Source organism: Giraffa tippelskirchi, chromosome 2, assembly GCF_054371585.1.
Source record: "Giraffa tippelskirchi isolate mGirTip1 chromosome 2, T2T-mGirTip1v1.2.pri, whole genome shotgun sequence".
In the NCBI taxonomy this organism is placed as follows: Eukaryota; Metazoa; Chordata; class Mammalia; order Artiodactyla; family Giraffidae; genus Giraffa; species Giraffa tippelskirchi.
Genome location: NC_137276.1, coordinates 181,803,627 through 181,823,157, shown reverse-complemented (window position 1 = coordinate 181,823,157; position 19,531 = coordinate 181,803,627). Strand labels below are relative to the sequence as shown.

General features: G+C 39.7%; 1 protein-coding gene across 29 annotated transcripts in view; it reads left to right on the top strand.

Moving 5' to 3' along the window:
• The first annotated feature begins 1,524 nt into the window (after window positions 1–1,524).
• BBX (BBX high mobility group box domain containing) overlaps window positions 1,525–19,531 on the top strand; it is a 285,777-nt gene continuing 267,770 nt past the window's right edge. For 24 of the 29 annotated variants that reach the window (XM_081572319.1, XM_081572313.1, XM_081572309.1 and 21 more), the window contains exons 1-2: window positions 1,525–1,642; window positions 4,807–4,878. The gene's annotated coding sequence lies outside the window, so the exon portion shown is untranslated. Of the gene's footprint in view, window positions 1,643–1,724; window positions 1,779–2,271; window positions 2,734–4,806; window positions 4,879–19,531 lie in introns of those variants that run through there. The other 5 variants (XM_081572318.1, XM_081572308.1, XM_081572297.1 and 2 more) reach the window with 3 other exon arrangements.

Here is a 19,531-nt window from a genome sequence, read left to right as displayed (position 1 = left end):
GCAAAACATCACATTTCCAAATACCACTGCTTGTTTTCTAAACTTTTCAAATTTAAATTTTCTCTGTATCTGTTTCTGGTTCCCATTCTTTCACACACGCGTACATACTCATTCGATAACTTTACGAATGTGAGAGAAAAAGCTCAAGATAACATAGGGAAATAAAGAGGGATTTGAAGTAAGTTCTTTTATCCAGCTTTCCTTCAAGTTTTAAAGCTACACATCTAGGCCATAAAATCACGGTGTTTATTTAATCTTCAAAATGTTTGTGTTTAAGAATAATTCACAGACTCTTAAATCAGAAAGAACCTTAAGGAAACATTTAGAGCCTATGATAATGCCTGGTACACAGTAAATGCTGAATAAATATTTAGTGAAGGAACACTGGGAGAAAGTTCTTACTGTAACTTAAAAAAGAAAAAAATGAAAACAAAATCCCAAACTAAATCTGAGCATTAGAGGGGTTAAATTAATTGCTCAAGATCATTTAGTGAGTTTAAGAGTTGGGTCTAGAATTTATTCCTCATAGTTTCCAGCTATGGTTTTTTCCCAGCAACCTGTTGACTTGCTTATATAGGACTGTCAAATATAATCTGTTAAAGACACATCATAGGAAAAAAAAAAATCAGAAGGCAAAGTCCTTGGGTTCACCATCTCCCAAAGTCACCCAAAATGCTCATATATGATGTGAAATATGTATTGTAAATATCATATATATATAATATGCAAAATATAAATCTTGCATATATTGACTCAAAAGGTCTGTTTTTAAGGAAAAGGGTCAATAGTCAACCTTCCATGACTTACTCTACTTTACAGCACTGTTTGTATGTGCACACAGGTGATCTGCAGTCCTTTGACCCGCTAAAAGTAGAGTGACTATTTCAGCAAAATGATTGTCTTCGTTTCTGTGTATTGTTGTGTTGATTTTTCTCAATTTACCTACGAATGAAGCATTAACAACCTCAATCCATTACCGTCCTAATAAACTTATCTTCGACTATTTTGGCCTATGTGATAGCTAACCCCTTGACAAAAGAAATCCAAGCTGATAAAGGTTTTCCTGGCCACTTGTTAGCCAGGTCATGCTGTAAAATCATAACACAATGCACGCCTCTTCCATGGGGCACCACAAGGCAACGATTTAAAAAAAAAAAAACACCTCACTTCCATATCCAGTGGAGTTGTAGTTTATTACTATAACCCTCCCAAGTCAAAAGGACACCAATTTCAAGCCTTGCAACTTGGTGCAGACAGGGTTTTTCCCTCTCAACCCACTCTGCTGGGCCTCTCTACCTGTCCTCTCCTACTGTCTACAGGTCCCGAACATTAGAAAATAGAAAATGTGATGATCTTTGTGTGTCTCTGTAAAATGTGTGTATGTGTGCGTGTGTTTGGGTGTAACGGGCCTTCTGTTTGGCCGCGCGGCCTGTCCGTCACGGAGCGGGCCAATGGCAGGCTGCCTTATATAAAATGAGTGTTTTCAGTCTCTCCGGGTTGCATGTACTGTATGTGGAGCAGTGTACAGTGAAGCGGAGGCAGAGCGGCTCCGCGAGCTCCTCTCCACTTTCCCATAGAGAACCCCTGACTGGCCACTGAGGGCGAGCCACACACACGCCCTCGCGCCCGGCGAGCCCGCGAGGTAAGCGCCCCCCATCCCCAGCCCTTCCCGGGCGCTCTCCCCTCACTTTCTGTTTTCCTACTCACTTGCGAGCCGCCGGGCTGCAGCCCCAAGGACTCCGCGGCAGGAGCAGCGGCGGCGGCGGCGGCGGCAGCCGGTAGGCTGGACTTGAGGAAGACGGAGGGAACCCCGCGCGTCCGGAGCCGCCGCCAGCCGGCCCGCTCCCTGGGCACTTTCCCCCTCCGCCAAAACTTTGGGTCGGGAGAGGTCGGGGGCGAGGGTCGTGGCGGCCGCGCCGGCGGCGGGTGGGGGGCGCGGAGGCAGTGCCCTGCGGGCGGGAGGCTGGGGGCCGGGCTGGGGAGTAGTAGGCCAGCCGGTGCCAGGCTGCGTTTGCAACCAGCACCTCTCGGCACAGAGGCAGCGCCGCCCGAGAGGGGCACGGGAGCCGGGGCGCGGGCAGGAGCAGCCCGAGGAAAACAACAACAGAGCCCTCACGCCGGCGGGCGGCTCGTGGCCGCCCGGGGAGCCCCAAACTTCATCTCGGCGAAAGTACGTGGAGCCCAGCCTGGGCTCGGCTGCCGGGGAGGTGGGGCCTCGGGAGTCGGGGCAAGGGAGGAAGGTACGAGCAGCCAGCCCTCAGTGGATTGATTGAACGTTTCGAGTGCGTCGGTGACCGGGAACAGTTCATCTGGAGAGTTGGGATCTGGGTGTTCCGGCCCCGGAGATCGGTGCCCTCTCACCCCCCCACCCCTCACCAAATGCGCGGCGAGTAGAGAAAGTGCTGTTTTAGTGCCAGAGTGGCTAGGAGGAAGAATAGGGGGAGAGGGGGAAGAGGGTGAGGGAGTAGGGGAGAGAGAAGAGGGAGGGAAAGCCGGCGGCGGGGGGGGGGGGAGGGCAAGAGAGAGAGAACCGGAGAGAACGGGAGGGAGAGAGAGAACGGGAGAACGCGAGGGAAGAGAGGAGGGGGAAGAGGAGGAGGGAGGCTGTGTCAGGATTTTGCTTGAATGTGGGATTATGTTGTGTCAATAAGTTTAAGGTGGAGAGAGCGAAGCTGGGGGTGGTGGTGGAGGGGAGGAGGAAGGCCTTGGCTGTTTAAAGTCTTATTTCTGAAGGTAAGTTATGGCATTGCATGGTCGCGATGACAGAAAACTTGCAGATCCTTTATCCGGGGATGGGGTCGATGGCTCTAGAAAGAGCTCCCCAGCCCTCTTAAGCCACACTCGTGTTACACTGTTATTTGCTGTGAGCCGGGTCGCTAGTAAATTACCGAAATCAGACTCGAGGTTTCTTTTCCTCCTCCACCTCGTCTCGCTCGCTCACCCTCAGAAATGTATTATTATTTTTTTTTTTTTTTTGGTATTGTATGAAACTTAACGTGAGTCCTGTAATTTACAAGGACCCTGAATCCAAGAATCTGGAACACGTTTATGTGTGAAATATCCACGATCATTTCAGCTAAATGAGGAAGGTAAAACGAAACGATGCAAAAAGCTAAGACACAACATGTACGACAGAGGAGGGGGGGGGAGAGGGAGAGACGGAGAGAGAAGCTATTTTTTGCTTTCCTTTCTGTAGAAAGGAAAATAAAGCGTGCATTCCCCTTCCCTCCCGGTGTGTAGGGTCTAGTCAGTATTTTAACTGTCTGAGGACAAATTAGTCCAGGTGGATCTCGTTGAAAAGTTTCGTGAGGTGGGGTGGAGGTGGGGGGGGTACGAAGGGGAAGGTGGGTGGAGGTGGTGGGGGATGGGGACGGAGCGAGCTCTGCCTCTGCTAATGGTCATTGGCCTGGGGCTTTGAAACCATTGCCCGTCCTGCTAATGACACGTCCAGTTCTAGTCTCCCGGCCGCGGACGCCGGGCTGCCGGGGACTGGGGTACTTTCCCCGCGCGGGGAGGGGCGTTCTTCGCCATCCCTTGGGGTTGCCCACTCGCGGCGTGGGAGGCCCCCCCCACGCGCGCCCCCCTCTTCTGCGCGCCGCCGCCACCTCTGCTCGCATGACTTTTGCAGCCAGCCCGCGGCGAGGGGGCGCAGGGGGTCCCCGGTGCCGATGTCCCCGCGCGGCCACCCCGCTCCCGCCCCACGCGCGCCGCGCGGTCCAAGCCCGGAATGGCAGCGCCGGGCCGGGCGGCCGTGCCTCCCCGGGGGGCAGCGGAGGCAGCGGCGGTGGCGGCGGGATCTTCGCCGGGGCCCGCGGGAGGAGGAGGAGAGGGAGGAGGAGGAGGGGAAGGAGGAGGAAGACGAGGAGAGGGAGGTGTTTTCTGCCCAGACCGCCGCCAGTTCGAGCGGGCACGGCGACGGGGCCACCCCACTCGTTGCTTCTCCGTTATGGAAAGGTGTTTAGCAGACTTTTACGCCCAGAGTGTGGGATTTCCACTTCATTTTTTTTCTCCCCCCTCTTCCCCAAAGCAAGATGGACTCTATTCCCTTTCTCTTTCTCCCTCTGCCTCTGTCTTGTCAGCCTTTAAGATCGACATTTTGTACTAAGATGCAAACTTGATGGTGACCAGCAACAAAGCCGGGGTGGGATCCCTAGCTCCCTTTCTCCCTCTCCGTTTCCCATCTCCCCCCACCCCGACCTCGAAGACCTGGTGGCCCTACACTAGACACCGGGGGCTCTGGCGAATGTGTTCCCCGCACGGTTCCAATCTCTAATCTCGGGATTGTGACCGGGGCCGGGCGTTTGGGCGACATATGTGGCCGCCCAGGTCTGCAGGGCTGAGGGCTGCGCTACCTGGACCCGCTGCCGTCGCCTTGCCACCTCCGGCCGGCTTCTGAGCACGGGGAGACTCGGACTGCCTGTCGATTGCCATGGTTTGGTTCCTGGTGCATTTCTCCTGGGGGCGGCGATCACTTGTGCAAGTTGATGAATGATCACGGTGTGGGTTTGGGGTGTACAGAATAGATCAACTTTCTGCCTTGTACATTACCGGGAGTAGGGAGAAAGTGTGCTGGAGACACCCTAGAATGCCAGCTGGGCTACCCTCAGCCTCTGCCCTTGGAAAACAGGGAGCTCTTTGCCTTAATTGCCCCACAGCGCGTAGGGTTGGGGATGGCGAGAAGGAAGGGTTGGTGGGGAGCGGGCCTCCTGGGTTTCGGGGTCCTTCCTTCGTAAATGTTGCAGGAGTTTGCACTCAACTGTAAAGCTATATCATACTGATGATGTACCTTTATTTGATACTTTATAGGTCACTATCATATGACAGAGGCTTTGCCGCAGTTCATCTTCCTCCCTGTGTACTTTCCATTTGCCTTCCTGAGTAAGTATGCAAACTCTTCATACAGGGAAGCTAGCTGGTGTTAGTAATGACCTAAGAGTCCTTACTGTACACGTCAGAAGATGCCTTGTTGGGCTTGTAGCACCCCAGAAATCTTGTCTCATTGAGTTTCCCATAGCAAATTTTTAGTATTCAGAATTTGGCTATGGTTATTATTATTTTAACATAGTTTACATGTCTGTTTAATGTTTTTCTGCAAGTAAGTGTCATTTGAATACTTCTTTTCTTTTTTTATTTCATAATGAAATTTTGCATAGAGTTGAAGACCTAGGGAATTTAATGCTAGATAATATTGTAGAAAGATTGTAACTTGTGAGTGGAGAGAATTATTAAAAACCCAAGGAAGCATTGCCCAGAAGACCTCTCTAAATTACAGTATCTGACATTTGCTTACTTTTTTCTGGGCACTCTTTTCTTGGGAACTTGTGTTGTTTATGACAGTTACCCTTGTAGTGGGGAAGGTGGACTGGGCAGTGTAGTAAATCTAGCATTTAGCGTATCAGCTTGATTCAGAAGCAAATAACTGTCCCAATGCATTGAATTTGCTTCAAAATTTATGAATTTGGAGAAATTGGGTATGTTTTGACAGTCTGTATATGTGAAAAATAGCAACTTTGAAATCTGTTGCTAAGTGCTTTTTTCAGATCTGTACCCCTAATTGGAAAAGTTGGTGAAATAACGTGAGACAGTAAGTGCCTAAAAAGTTTGTTTTTGAGAAGTAGCCCTCTAGGTGAAAACTGAAGGTTTAACATTTGAAAGCAGCATGGTAAGCCCAAACTTCAGAAAACCAATGTGTAATTTTGTTCCTCCACTGCAAGGAACACCTCAGGTATTCTTAAATTGCTGATAATTTAAGAAAACTGGTCATACATATTATGTAAATCAGTTTTGGTGCTTTGAAATAGTATCATAATGAAGACAGACTGTATTTTGTGAATGAAAATGAACCTGAATTCAGTTTTCCATAAAAGAAAAAGAAAAGGGACCTTATTTTGTTTTGTTCACTGACTTGCTGTGATACTGGGTATCACCAAAAGATTGTCTTAGTATTGAGAGAAATTGAATTTGAAGACCAAGCTTTTCTGGTAGTTTTTCTGTATGGTAGCAAAGTATACTTTGACATTGCTGAGAACTTTAGATAATATGTAACAGAAGCTCTGTATCCAGCTTTCTTTAATGGAATGTAAAATATCTTGTTATTTCAGATAGTTAGGAGAGCCTCCTAATACGTCACATGCATAACAGTCAGAATGAGATGGGTCTGTAAGATGAATTTAGTGCACACTGAAATATGGGATTTCAGCCTCTTTGATTTTTTTTTTTTAAGCTTGTTTGCAAGAGAAGTTTTTCATTTTTGAACATATGGCAAGAGTATTCAAAATGCATTCCTGATTACTAAAGAACACCACATTTATACATGTGAGGCACATTATTTTGTTCACTGTTGCAAACTTTTAATGTTAGTTCTTTCCCCATGGAAATATGTTTTACCAATTCAGAATTTAAAATGGGAATCAGTAATTTCCAGAATAAAAGCAATCTGATGAGTTCTTGCATTTGTTTGAGATATCAAATAACTGTTTCATTAAAACAATATTTTCAAGCAAAGTCTTGGTCTTTGAAGTCAAGGTAGTTTTATAGTGTAAAACTTGAAGCAGTGATTTGAGAAAGTCACACTGACAATGCAATACAAGTTATTTGGCTTAGTTTATAAGGCTTAATTTTTCAAGATAAGATTTTAGATAAGGGTTTTGCTTCTATGTGGCCAAGAGTTTTCAAACCTCCTATTTTATTACTCTGCATACCTCTATTAAATTCTGAAACTGAAGTCTTAATTTGCATTTCACATTTATTGAAAGAGGGGTTCATCTATGTTATTTCTTAGTGGGTACATCTTTGAATGTATTATGGCAGTTTTAGGAAGAATCTTCCTCTAGGGTCTTAGATACTAACAGAACTTTGCAATTTTGACACTTTCTTTTTTTTATATCTATCTTGATTTTTATATCGAAATTAAAAAAAAGTTCCAGGTTTATGAGTTTGTGAGTAGCTCTGCTTTTAATGTATATCTAGCTCTGCTGTACAACTTGAAAAGTATGTAGGACCTTTGACTTATAGATTTGTTCTTTATACTTCATCCATTGAAACAGATTTGTTTAGACATTGAATTTAAAACATAGCTCTGAGAGAAAGTGAGGATGAACATATAATTATGGCTTGATTGTGCTGTAAGTAACTATGTAATTGATAACGTTTTTTGTATATAGTTAAAGAAGGACCAACGGCCTTAAAATAATGTGGCACAACTCATGAAAGTCTAATTCATCAGCTAAAGTTTTTATAAAGCCATATTTTTCAGTAAAATTACAGATGTAATTTCTAATTATTAACCATCAGTCAGTTTACCTTTTCCTACATTTCATAAAGAATGTGGTTAAAGCAAGGGCCATATTTTTAATGGGATCTTATCATGGATACTAATTACTTCAATATGAGAAGTCTTTAATAGAAATGATAAAGACTTCACAGTTTAACCCTATTAAAAGAAGTTTTTGAAAATAGCCTCACTATAGATATGCCTGTTTTTGCTATACTAAAAGAAATCCCTGGAATTACTAGTCTGTTGCAAGAGTGCAGAAATGTTTAAAATTGTATTTTTAAATGTTCTGAATTACTAAATATAGGCAATTAATTTGGCATGTCGCATCACCACCAGTGTGGCATATATTTTAAAATTTAAGCTTAAACAGGTTTTTAACTTAAGAAGAAGACACTTTTCTTGAACTTGTAGTTTGAAGTCCACCTTGTTTTTAACATTTCCTTACCAAGGACACCTTTTAAAATAGGTCTGACTGGTATCTCCTGTATTTTTAATCAGCTTCCTTCCTCTCACTATGAAATGAAAACAGACCCAAATAATAAAAACATAATTTCACCCCTTCATTTTTATTACATGCCCCAAGTAAATTGGATGCAAGCAGTCCTCAGGCTATACTTTGAGAAACACTGCTCTGAAGGTAGTAACAACTAAGGCTAAATATTGAATGGACGTTCTTCCATCTTGAAGATTCTGTGACTATAATTCCATCGGTGAGCTTGTACTACCTCAAGGGCAGTCGCAACACACTGTGTCGAATTGTAGAGATTTCTATATTTTAAGTCATACCTGAGGAGAACACCTTTTGCGTTTAGCTTCACTCAACATTCATATGTGTTCATATTATCCCTTAGAAGGCAATTACAGGTTCTTGAAATGCCAGGACATCATTGTAAAACTGTAAAGATATATCCAGAAAATCCTCATGTGTTAACGGGGATTGTTTTCTTTTTTTCTCTTTCAAAGGAAAAGATAAGGTGAGAATTGAAATACGTATCAATTACACAACAGAAATGCAAAAGAAGACAAGCCAATAAAGAATTCTGTCTAAAAAGTATACATAAATAGAAAATGAAAGAGTAAGAGAATGAAAGATTTAAAGGATTAAATATAGACCATGAAACACTGACACACCTTCCAAAATATAAACTTAATAAGTTAAAAATATATCAATTCAAGGATCTAGATAGTAAAATAACTTCAGATAGTGAGGAGGTTGTATAAAATATAAAGTAAAATTAAGAATGAATTGGATTTTGGGAAATCTTAGAAAAGTGAAAAGTATTATAAAATATTGATTAAATAATTAAACCAGTAGTTAAATATAGCCCTTGGGTGAAAAGATCAGGGAATAAAACAGAAAATCCTGGATTGAAATAACTGAGATCCTGAAAAAGACACAAGTTTGGATGTTTTATAAAGGGAATAATTAAACGATCAATAACTTATTTCAAAGAACAAATAAGAATGGGGATAAAAGTTGCTTAAAGCAACTGAATTTCTCAAATGTTTTTGAGCTATGTGGTAAGAAATACTTTTTGTATTCCAATACACATATAAAACCTGGAACAAAAGTTTCCTGAAACAGTAGTAAGAGCAGTGCCCTGATAATTTTCTTTTCCTATTTAATCTTTATAAACCTAATCTGTTCCAAACTATTTTATTAAAAAGCAAAATGCAGTGTCATTCATGAAATTTATTTTATGACTTAAATTAAAAAAAACACTGGTATGCTTGCAAAATATGGAAATCCCCAGGCCTCATCTTCATATTCTGATTCAGTGTATCTGGGGTAGGGCCTTGGAATCTGCATTTTAACTAATACTGCTGGTGATTCTGAAGCAGCTGTGAGGTCCCCTGATACCCTTGGAGGAATTCTCATTTAAGGGACTGATGGATAAAGATTGAATGGGCGTTACATACTTGAATGTGGAGTTAGAGTTTATTGACTACTGAGGTCTCTTCCGGAGCTTCAAGATTCTATGGCTGTATTTCAGTCAGCATGTTTACAATACTCAGAGGACCCTTATCCCCCTCCATAGATGTTCCATTGTAGCAGGTATAGAATAGGAAGCAGAGGCTTTGCAGCTGAAGAGCCCTGGGTTTCACTCTTGATGGCTCTCTAGTTTATAAGCTGAGGGACTTTGGGCTTATATGGACACAGAATAAACTTCCATTATCATATGTGCAAAAGGGCATATTAATATTTACCATGCAGCAGAATGAGAATTACATAAGACATTAAGGTCTATAATGACCCTTATCCACAGACAGTACTCAGTAGGATATGTTTTTATAGTTATATCTCATCTCACCCCAACTCCCACCAAGTTTGAAGTTTCTCAGTGCCATGCATTTCAGGTTTTTTTTTGTTTCAACTCTAGTATCATGAAGCAGTGGTTCATTTTTAACCAAATGTGAGGTGCTGGACAAGCAAGTTGTTACTGAAGGAAATAATAAGAATAACCAGAAGGGAAAAAAAGAAAAAAACAGCTGAGGCATGCCACATTTAAGTACAGTGCTTCTTCAAGTTTGGGCAGTGATTCTCCTACCTCTTTAAAAAGGTATAGCATAGGACAGGACACCATTCAAAATGGTTAGTTGACAGCATTGGACTTTCTCTCAGGTGACTTTGATGCATCCTGGAATGTCTTAGAGCATCATTTCTCAAACTTTCTACCCAGACGCATGCGACAGATGTTTTCATATGGGACTCTATGATTTCCCTGGTGATAGACATAGATAAATTATGCAGTTGACTATATAGGTAGTTCACAGTGTGATAAAGCCACTTCTTTCCCTTTCAACAAAGTCTGTCAGAAAATAAGCAAGAGTGATGTTATTATGATGAAAATCTTGAATACACCCATATATATACTTGTAAAATCCTTTAAACTGTGGTACATAAACTTTTCATAACTAATTACTTGGGGGCACTCTTCACAACCAGTTACAACACATTTGTGTCAAGGCTGGCTTTTAAGGATGTATTTGCCAGGAACATCTTCCTTTGCTGAATTTTAATTTGCCATACTTTTTCATCTCTAATAAATTAATAAACTGTATCTTGATCTGGAGTGGTATTGGATATATCATTCGCAATCCTGTATCTAAAAATATCTCTGAAAAAGTAATGTTTTTGTTTTTCCAAAAGTTTGACATCAAAACTCACTTGATGTCAAAACTTGACCCAGATTGTCATGGGCCTGTTTAAAATAGTTTTTAAAGCCCACTTAGAATATTCACATATTTTGCTGTAAGTAGTAGTATGGTGGGTTATGAGCTACTAACCTAAATCGAGCTACGAATGTTACATAAAATATGCAATATGCTCAATCTGACCTTTTTAAAGCCCACAAAAAATCTTACACGTACTTGGACCTAAGGGTTTCATATAAGAGATTGTGATCTTATTGTATTAACTTCCTTAGTTCACAAAGTAAAGATATAGGGTATTCCTACCCATTTAGCTCAATGAAAATCCTTTTGCTAATTTTGATCGTTGATCATCTGAACATTTTGAGTTCATTGCAAGGGGATAGATCATGGAAGCCGTGTTAACATCATATATTAACTCAGACTATCTGTCTGTTGAAACCCTTGGCTTCAAATATAAATGTGGAAGACATCAGAGGTTATCAAGACAAGGAAACAAAATGGTGGTGCTTAATATCATTTGTGCCTCCTGCGTTGAGGAGAGCGAAAGGCTTCTGTGTAAGGAAAGCTTAGACACGCACACACAGCCATATGCACATGCGCACTAGCTGAACCTCATCCATCCATTTTGACACTGCGATTCTTTTTTGGTTGTTGTAGTTTTTATTTTATTAAACAAGCACACACTTATAGCTGTAACTTTTGAAACTTCTACCTTGTTGACCATTACTTAGAACAGTGAACAAAACTTAGGTTACTTTCATTACTGTTTACTCTTAGGAGAAGTTTCATGAAGGAATTATATTTCCTTTATTACTTTGCTACTTGAATGTTCCTTTCCTTCAGTCAGAAAGTTAAAGTGAAAGTGTTTTCTGCAAATTTGATCTCCTCTCAGGTGAGAATGTTCCTGGGTTGTATTTTATAGAGGTCCTAGGTATGTTTATTTTTAATAATTAACTGTGAAATGCTGAATCTTTTATCTGTACTTCTAATTTCCTATAAAAAAGCACTATAAAATTGAAAAGTATGAAGTGAGAGTCTATATGACTCTCTAGGAATAAAGTAGTAGCTGTGTCTGAACTACTGTTATGCTAAGACTTAATCTTTATTTGGTAGATTAAAACTGTTAATGGCCAAAGAAAGTCTTCTTATTTGTTGATTTGACGACATCCTTTGGTGTGGGAAAGCTACAGATTGAGTCATTCAGAGAGAGTCTTATTAGCAGTCCTGAATCTTTTAATATTAAAAATTGCTGAGTTGTTTTTCAGCTTTTGGTGAACCTCTCTAAACTCACCCAAGTGTAGAGTTCTCATTGACTGCAGAGAGAATGTGATGGAGCATGGAACAAAATGAGAAAATAATTCTCTACATCCAACTGTCAAACTTAGATTATATTTTGTGTTACGGAGGTTATTATTTTTTTCTTTCTCTCCTCCCTCCTCTCCCCCTTTATCTCTGTCCTGTTTCTCAGCCAATTATTATATTCACTAATGTGCATCTGTGATACTGCCTAGAAATGTCTGAGAATGGGAATGTGGGATTGAACTTTTTTTTTTTTTTTTACCATTATTTGATTTTAAAGATTCATTTGTAGCTTTTGAGTCCTTTTAGTATTCATCACTACATATAATGAAGTTGTCGATTGTGAATTTGAGACTTTCACAGTCCCTTACATAGTGTTTTAGGAACGGTTATTAGGAGCCTTTAGCACGGCTATGTGAAATAAAGACGCCTGTTGTTTTTATGAAGTAAATTCCTTATCCAGTCATTTTTGTTTTTTAGAGTGGTAGCGTGATTACATGGTTTCACGTATATTTAAGGGAAAATTAAATGCAGTTTTTAGAAGGGTATCCCAAATAGTGTTTCACTTTGGGAGGAAGGGAGAAAGATAATTTGCAGTCGAACTCTACCACTGAGCTGGACCCTTTGGGAGAAAGATATTTGGACTGAGAGCCTCCTTCTGAAGTATAAGTTTTATTTTTACTACTTTATTTTTCATAACAGCTTTCTGATGAGAGGTAACCCTGTTTTAATGACGAGAAAACCAAGTCTCAGGTTAAGTCATTTGTCAGAAGTCACACAGCTAGCAAGTGACTGTGCCAGGCTCAGAGTGCCTGTCTGCAGTGCCGCCGTCTCCTGGGCTTGTTTTCTGTGTACCTGCTTTTAGGACCACATTCCAAAAGGTTACAAATGAAAGGTTTGAGGCTACATCTATCTAGGAATTACCTCTAATTTTTCTTTCTCCTGAAAGAGAAATCATCTTCTTTTTGAAGTTGATGGGGCTTGGAACACTGTCCTCTATCAGTCTTAGGAAAGGTAGATGAGAAAGTCTCTGAGCTGGGGCTGGTTGTCAGTTTTCATCTGTGAGGTCACAATCAAAGACAAAACTGGCCTCAAACTTAGTTTATAAATTGATAGTCTGAGAACTTTCTTTCTGTTTGGTGTACCCAGTATAGAAATGTCTAATTAACAACAGTTACTGATTTCACTATTTGTTAATTCCTTTGGTACAACAGTAGTAGCAATCGTCATTCATCCTTCATAAGGAGTTGTTTTTCTTGCTGAATAGTCTATGTGTTTTTAGTCTGATACTCTTAAATACTTAATCAGTGAATATATTTTACAAAAGGAATTTAACATAGCATTATAAAATAGTTTTCTGGAATTTGGTTTGAAAAGAAATTCAGTGTTCATGGAAAGAATTAATAAGCAGATTTCATAGACACATTGCGGAGTGTCTAACGAGCAAACATGAATTAGAAGGCCAGTCAAAAGTTAACCAGTTTTCAAAGTGATTTCTGGGTACTTTTGATTTATTTTACGTAAGAAACTTATGTCTGCTGTGATAAGTAGAGATTTTATAAATTACACGTTTACATACATGTAGCAAATGATTTAAAAAATACAAAGTAACATGTTGCTTTTTTGGTACTAAGAACACTATTCACCTGAAACTAAATTCTTTCATCTTTGCAAATTCAGCAAAGTTAGAGCCTAATTCAGATACAGAAAATAAAAAGTTTGTTGTTCTTTTTAAATGGCTTCTCTTTTTCCCTGAACCCTGAAACATAGAAATAGAGTATTTTTCTGTTTTGGCAAAATAGTTTCTGTGGATGATAATCTTATGAAGAGTGCTTTTGCTGGGTTCTGCTGAATGATGCTTTGGTGAGGGTGTGTCAGGCTTCCATTTCTTGTCTTTCATCCCCCTTACAATAAAGCACTTCCATACTTCTCATTCAGGTAGGCTGATAAACTGAGTAAGTTTTGTGGGATCTGACACCTTTTTTTTGACTTCTTTTCTTGAGTCATGTTCAAAGACCACTTTGCATGTTATATAATTTGGTCAAGTGTAGGTGAGATTCAGGTAGCAAAAGCTTACCGATTTAATTCACTGGTCATGGATTGGTTGCCTACAGTGCATTGATGCTTATTTAAACTTTGAGGATTTAAAGATGAATATGGAACAGCTCTTATCCTCAAAGCAAGCATCTTCTACTGACTGGAAAAGTCCAGCAGATACAAATGTATATGTTATTCTGTGCTAATTGTTCTGACAGATATGGCATGAAGTAAAGTAAAAACCACTTAAAAATTGGCCAATTCCAACATAGGAGCTGACTTTGAAATATGGAAAGGGTTTCTTCCTGTGCCACTATATATGTCCTAACTGCCATTAGGATTATAAACTCATTTGGTCCAAGCACCGGAGTGGATTTTAAAAATTGGACTTTTAACTGTAATTTGGCTGGCTTTTCTTTAATTATTAGTGCATTCTTCTGGCTTTTAGTCTATTTAAAAAACCAGTGACTTTTTTTGATGAAGTTTTCAACCTTTATTAAGTTACATTGCAGTCAAGTGTTTTGGGGCTTCCCTGGTGGCTCAGATGTAAAGAATCTGCCTGCAGTGCGGGAGACCTGGGTTCAATCCCTGGCTGGGGAAGAGTCCCTGGAGAAGGGAATGGCTACCCACTCCAGTATTCTTGCCTGGAGAATTCGTGCACAGAGGATCATGGCAGGCTACAGTCCATGGGATCGCAAAGAGTCGGACCCGACTGAGCAACTAAAACACACACAAGTGTTTTGGACTTTCTTTATTTTTACTTTTTTATTTATTACTATAAAAGTTACAGTCTGTAAGGACAACACTTTTGAAGTAAAGGGAACGGTTTGAGGACTCCATGCACTTTATACCAAATCATGTTAAAAGTATAGTGAATAGAATAAGTTTGAGCTGTGTGTTCAAACACATTCCAATAAAAATACTGTAAACTACTATGGCTAACACTGCTTCTTATTTATATAAATATACTAGTTAATGTATATTTATTAATAAGATCTCAAGCCCAGTTATTAAACACAGCATGAGATTCTAAACAGGTAAAAATGTACTTTTCTATTCATGAGAAATTATAGCTTAAAAATTATGCTTAGGGCTTCCCTCAAGCAGTTTTCAGGTTTTCCAGGATGTTTTCAACCTTTGTTACAACCGTGGTGTCTCTTATCCCTTAGTAAGCCATGACCTGTAAGGCACACATGAGTTTCTCTTTTATGCTTAATAATCTGGGTTCTGGTCTTTGGATTTCCCTTTGACTTGATCAAATCTTCAGCATCACATTTTAAAATCATAACTTTTGTATTTATTATACCTCAGGATGTATTCATTTTTACCCAGTTTTATTTGTGGCCCCCTTTTGACTGGTCATTTCTGGACATCATCACAGTTTAGATTAAAACTTTGTTTCGAAAATACTGTGTGCTCAGTGTTCCAGATGCCAACCCTGGGTGCTTTAATAACAAACAAATACATTCATAAGCAAAATCATAAGGAAGAAACTGATCTGGGAAAATATTTCTTGGTAAGCTCACACCATTGATAATGACCCTAATGTTTACATTAAAGAAGCAAAGAGGAATGGAGAAACACGGAAAAATGTTTTGTGAGTCTTCTTTCTGTTCTATCATGGGGCTGTTTGGCATCATGGAAGTACAGTTATTCAGATCTCATTTAACAGTCCTCATGGTAATAATGAATTTCTCTTTTAAGTTTTGTATATGGATATGCATTCTTATCTCATTTGGTGCCATACATTCTTAGCTGTCCCAGACAACATGTTCAGATTTGTTGTAAGGTCCAGGGTTTTGAAAAGTTTTAATAATTTTCTACATATAGCCTGTACATAAATTCAAATTCATACAAAAGTCTTCTGTAGCTTGAAAGATCTTGGGAATGGGTCTTGAGGAATGGACATAGAGTTATAGATCTGAGGATCTGATCTCATTCACATAGCGATGAGTTTACTGTATCATAAATCAGTGGTGGATTTTATTTCTTGAATTCTTTTTAGGTAACCATATGTATCATTCCTGACATATTTTAGCTATAGCTATCTCATCATAAAATCTAATATATAGATCTCAATAATTAGGTGATTGGCACTTTTCTTCATTAAAGATGTTTTCTTGAAAAGTTTTGACTTCCTTAGTTTTTCAAAACTGACTATATATCCTTATTGACAAATTATAATTTCAGAGCATTTCATATGTATTTCTAACTGATCTTTAGTTAGCAGTGGGTACTGGAAGTTTTACCATTCCCAGGTCCCAGTAGTAATCAGTGATCTGTGAAGTACACAGAGGGATGCTGCATAAAGGAATCCAGTGCTGATCATTATAAAGAAGAGCAGTCTCTGGTAAAGCAAATGCTTGGTTCCTCTATCACATCTGTTTGGTAATTCTGGGTTCCATATATTGATTTGTCTTTATTTTATACAGCTTGTATTTATTGAGTACTCATTATATGTAAAGCCAGACTAGGAATTCTGGGGCTTGCAGAATAAAATGGTAGTAGCTCTGGCTTCAGGATGTTTCTGGTATAGTAATGACACACATATACCAGATGTGGAATAGAAAGTAACAATGCTGTGGTATCCATGGGACACAGGGATGATGGATATATGGTTGTTAGGAGACAGTTGGGGGGAAGATTGGGATGGATGTGAACTTTGGTTATTTAGTTGAATGTTTAGACATCCTTGCCAAAATGCTTTCCAGGCTAGTGGGAAGCCCAGGCTAGCCCCATCTTGGTCAAACAGTTCCTTCTAGTTGAGTCATCATCCAAGCCAATGGTCTCTGGAATTTTTAAGTGCTATCCTCTTCAGTAAATGAATTTGAGCATGTATCCTCAGTATCTATATGTTTATTTATAACATATATATAGAGCTATTAATATATAATGTGATAAACTATAAATACTTAGAAATAAAACATGAATTTAATAAAAAAATATTTTCTTTTGAATAAATAAAGAAAAATTATACTATTTCCTTCTTACCTACTCCAGTGGGCTAAGTCTTATTCATGTTTTGGGTCTCAAGGACCTGATTTTGGACACCATCGGTCAAAATTGGGTAGTGTCATACCAAGTTTTGGTTAAGTTCCATGAGCCCAAAGACTTTGTTTTGCTTCCTACTGTATCATCAGCACCTAGAAATTGTTAGGAGTGCAATGGATACTGTGAAACAAATCAGTGGAATTAGGCTAGTTAGTGGACAGGGACAGAGTCTAGCTCATCATGAAGGATCTGATAAGAATAGAGTCAATTGTTGTCTGTTGCTGTATCTCTTGTACCTATAAAAGTGCAGGAACTCAAAAAAATATTAGTTCCCTGAGCTACGTGTGTGGACAGTGTGTAGCTCATAATGAGGGATCTGCCAGAGTCCGTAGAATGACATGAAAAGGTAAATTCCAGGAGGTCCCCTAGAGCAGAACAGTCTATGGAGATCAGTAGGCAGAAAAATACAGACAATGTGACAAAGGGGTTACAGTGTTAGTAAGAACATTATGGAGGAATGGCTTCGGGAACCTCAGACCTTAAAAACTGTGACTCTTGTAAGCAATAAGATCTGGGTTTTACTTATCTTTGTACCCACACTGCATAGAACAGTGTAGTAGGTGTCTGATTCACTTTTGTTGAATTGCTCTGTTTTATACTATGTCCTGAATATAGGAGGTTCTGCATGTTCAGGAATGGCTCAGTGGAAAGATCAGAGGCCTGTAAATGAATCCTGCCCTGATTGAAGCAAAGCCAGTGATTCTGGGATTACCTCATCTGCAGACATGGTTTTAAGCCTTCACGGTGTTGTCTGCACAGAGGTGCTCGGGTGACCACAACTGCCAAATCATATTTAGCTGTTTGTTATTAACAGTGTCGTTATTAACATACTGCCATCGACACTTTATCAATGAAGAAAATGGAGTTTGTGATAGAATTATTTCTAATGTGCTGTCATCCTATATTGTCTTCCCTCATCAGTAACACTGGCATAATGTCATGGAGCACTCTCGTGTACTATTTCAGTTAGGACTGAATATATTTATAGATAAATAAAGCAAGGTAGTTTGAATTTCCCTTCTAATTTTTTGAATTTTCTCATTCAATAGACTTCCTCTTTAAAAGGTAGTAAAACTTCTAGTTTTTGGTGGTCATAAAATAAACCTGTCATGCATTTTATTGAGCGTTGTCAGAGTTGGGGAGAACAGATTTCCTCTGAGAAACATCTCTGGCATTAGCTCTCTCCATTAGAGGCTGGCCAGACGAAGGTATCCTTCTTCGGCCGTGACACACAGTCAGGACGGGTACCCCCTTACTCCCTCTGCAGTTCAGTCTCATTTAGGGCATGTTTATTTAAAGCAGTTTCACATCTGCACAATTAATAAATTACTGTGCTCTAATTTGCATTTCTGATGTCTCGTAGTAAGCACAGCAAGTTCCCCTTTGCCCTTACAAAAACAGTTTAGTCTGCCCAGGCTTCCTAGAGCTAAATAAAAATTTTCTCTGAGGGACTTCCCTGGTGGTCCAGTGGTTAAAAGATTTCACCTCCCAATGCAGGGGGTGTGGGTTCGATTCCTGGTTGGGAAGCTAAGATCCCACGTGCTTCGTGGACAGTAAGCCAAAGCATTAAAAAACAAGTGGTGTTGTAACAAATTCAATAAAGACTTCAAAAAATGGTCCATATCAAAAAAAATCTTAAAATTTCCTCTGAGAGCCGTCCTGCATCTGTATCATAGTCTCCAAATAAAGACTTAAACTAGTAAAATTTCTTTGCTTTCGTCCTTTTGGTCATTAAGTCATCAAATCTTTCTTCATTCTAAGTTTGTCACTCTTAAAGGCACAGTAGTAATAAATGTCAAACTTGTTATTGCAATCTAGAGTTTACACTGTGATTTCACAGACATCTTGCTTGCTCTTTCTGCTGTGAAGTAGGGTATCATTATTCTCATTTTTGCAGATGAGGAAACAGGTTCAAAGTTGTCAACTGGCTGAACCTGAGTCAGAGTTTGCAGTGGCTCCCCTGAGGCAAAAACCCTGTCTTTTGGTCATTCCTCTAGAAAACTGCCCACTGTGAAGAGCAGAAGTTATCTTACTTAAACTGAGGTTTCGTTTTCTTACTTTCAACCTGATAAGTGATTGTAAATACCTGGAATGGCAGTGCCCTAGACAGTATGGTTGTTTTGATTTTGAATGCCCTGTGGGCTATAAAATATCAGTGGAATGGACCTTAAATTTTTGGTGTATTTAAATCTGTTTGTGTATTTAGTAAGTGTTTTCAGATCATGTGGAACAACTGTCCATTTGACTTAACTTTTTACAGTTGTAAAAAAGTTTGTAAGAGTTTACAGTTAGTAAAGAAGATGGAAAATTGAATGCATAGGGACCACACACTGACAAAGAATGTGCTTTCAAGTGCATTTCACGATTCTTAAGTGAGATTTGGATTATGTATTGGGGCCACTTTGTCCCCTGGGAACATATTTCTGAAATTATCATGAAAAATAATTGGAAAGTATGAATTGATATCTAAATACCTAAGCTACACTCATTTCTAGAGCACATGTGTATTATAATGTGATGTCAACTGGTGTTTTCAGAGAAGTGGTGGCAAGTGTTTTTCTTTGTAAGTTTAAAAGGCGTTTTAACTTGGCACTATGTAGAAAAGGAACATTTCACAGGCTAGTTAGAGAATTCAATATAGTACTGCTGCCAGTTATACAAGAGAAGATATTTCTGTCTAAAAATTATGACAGGATCAATTATTCAATTAAC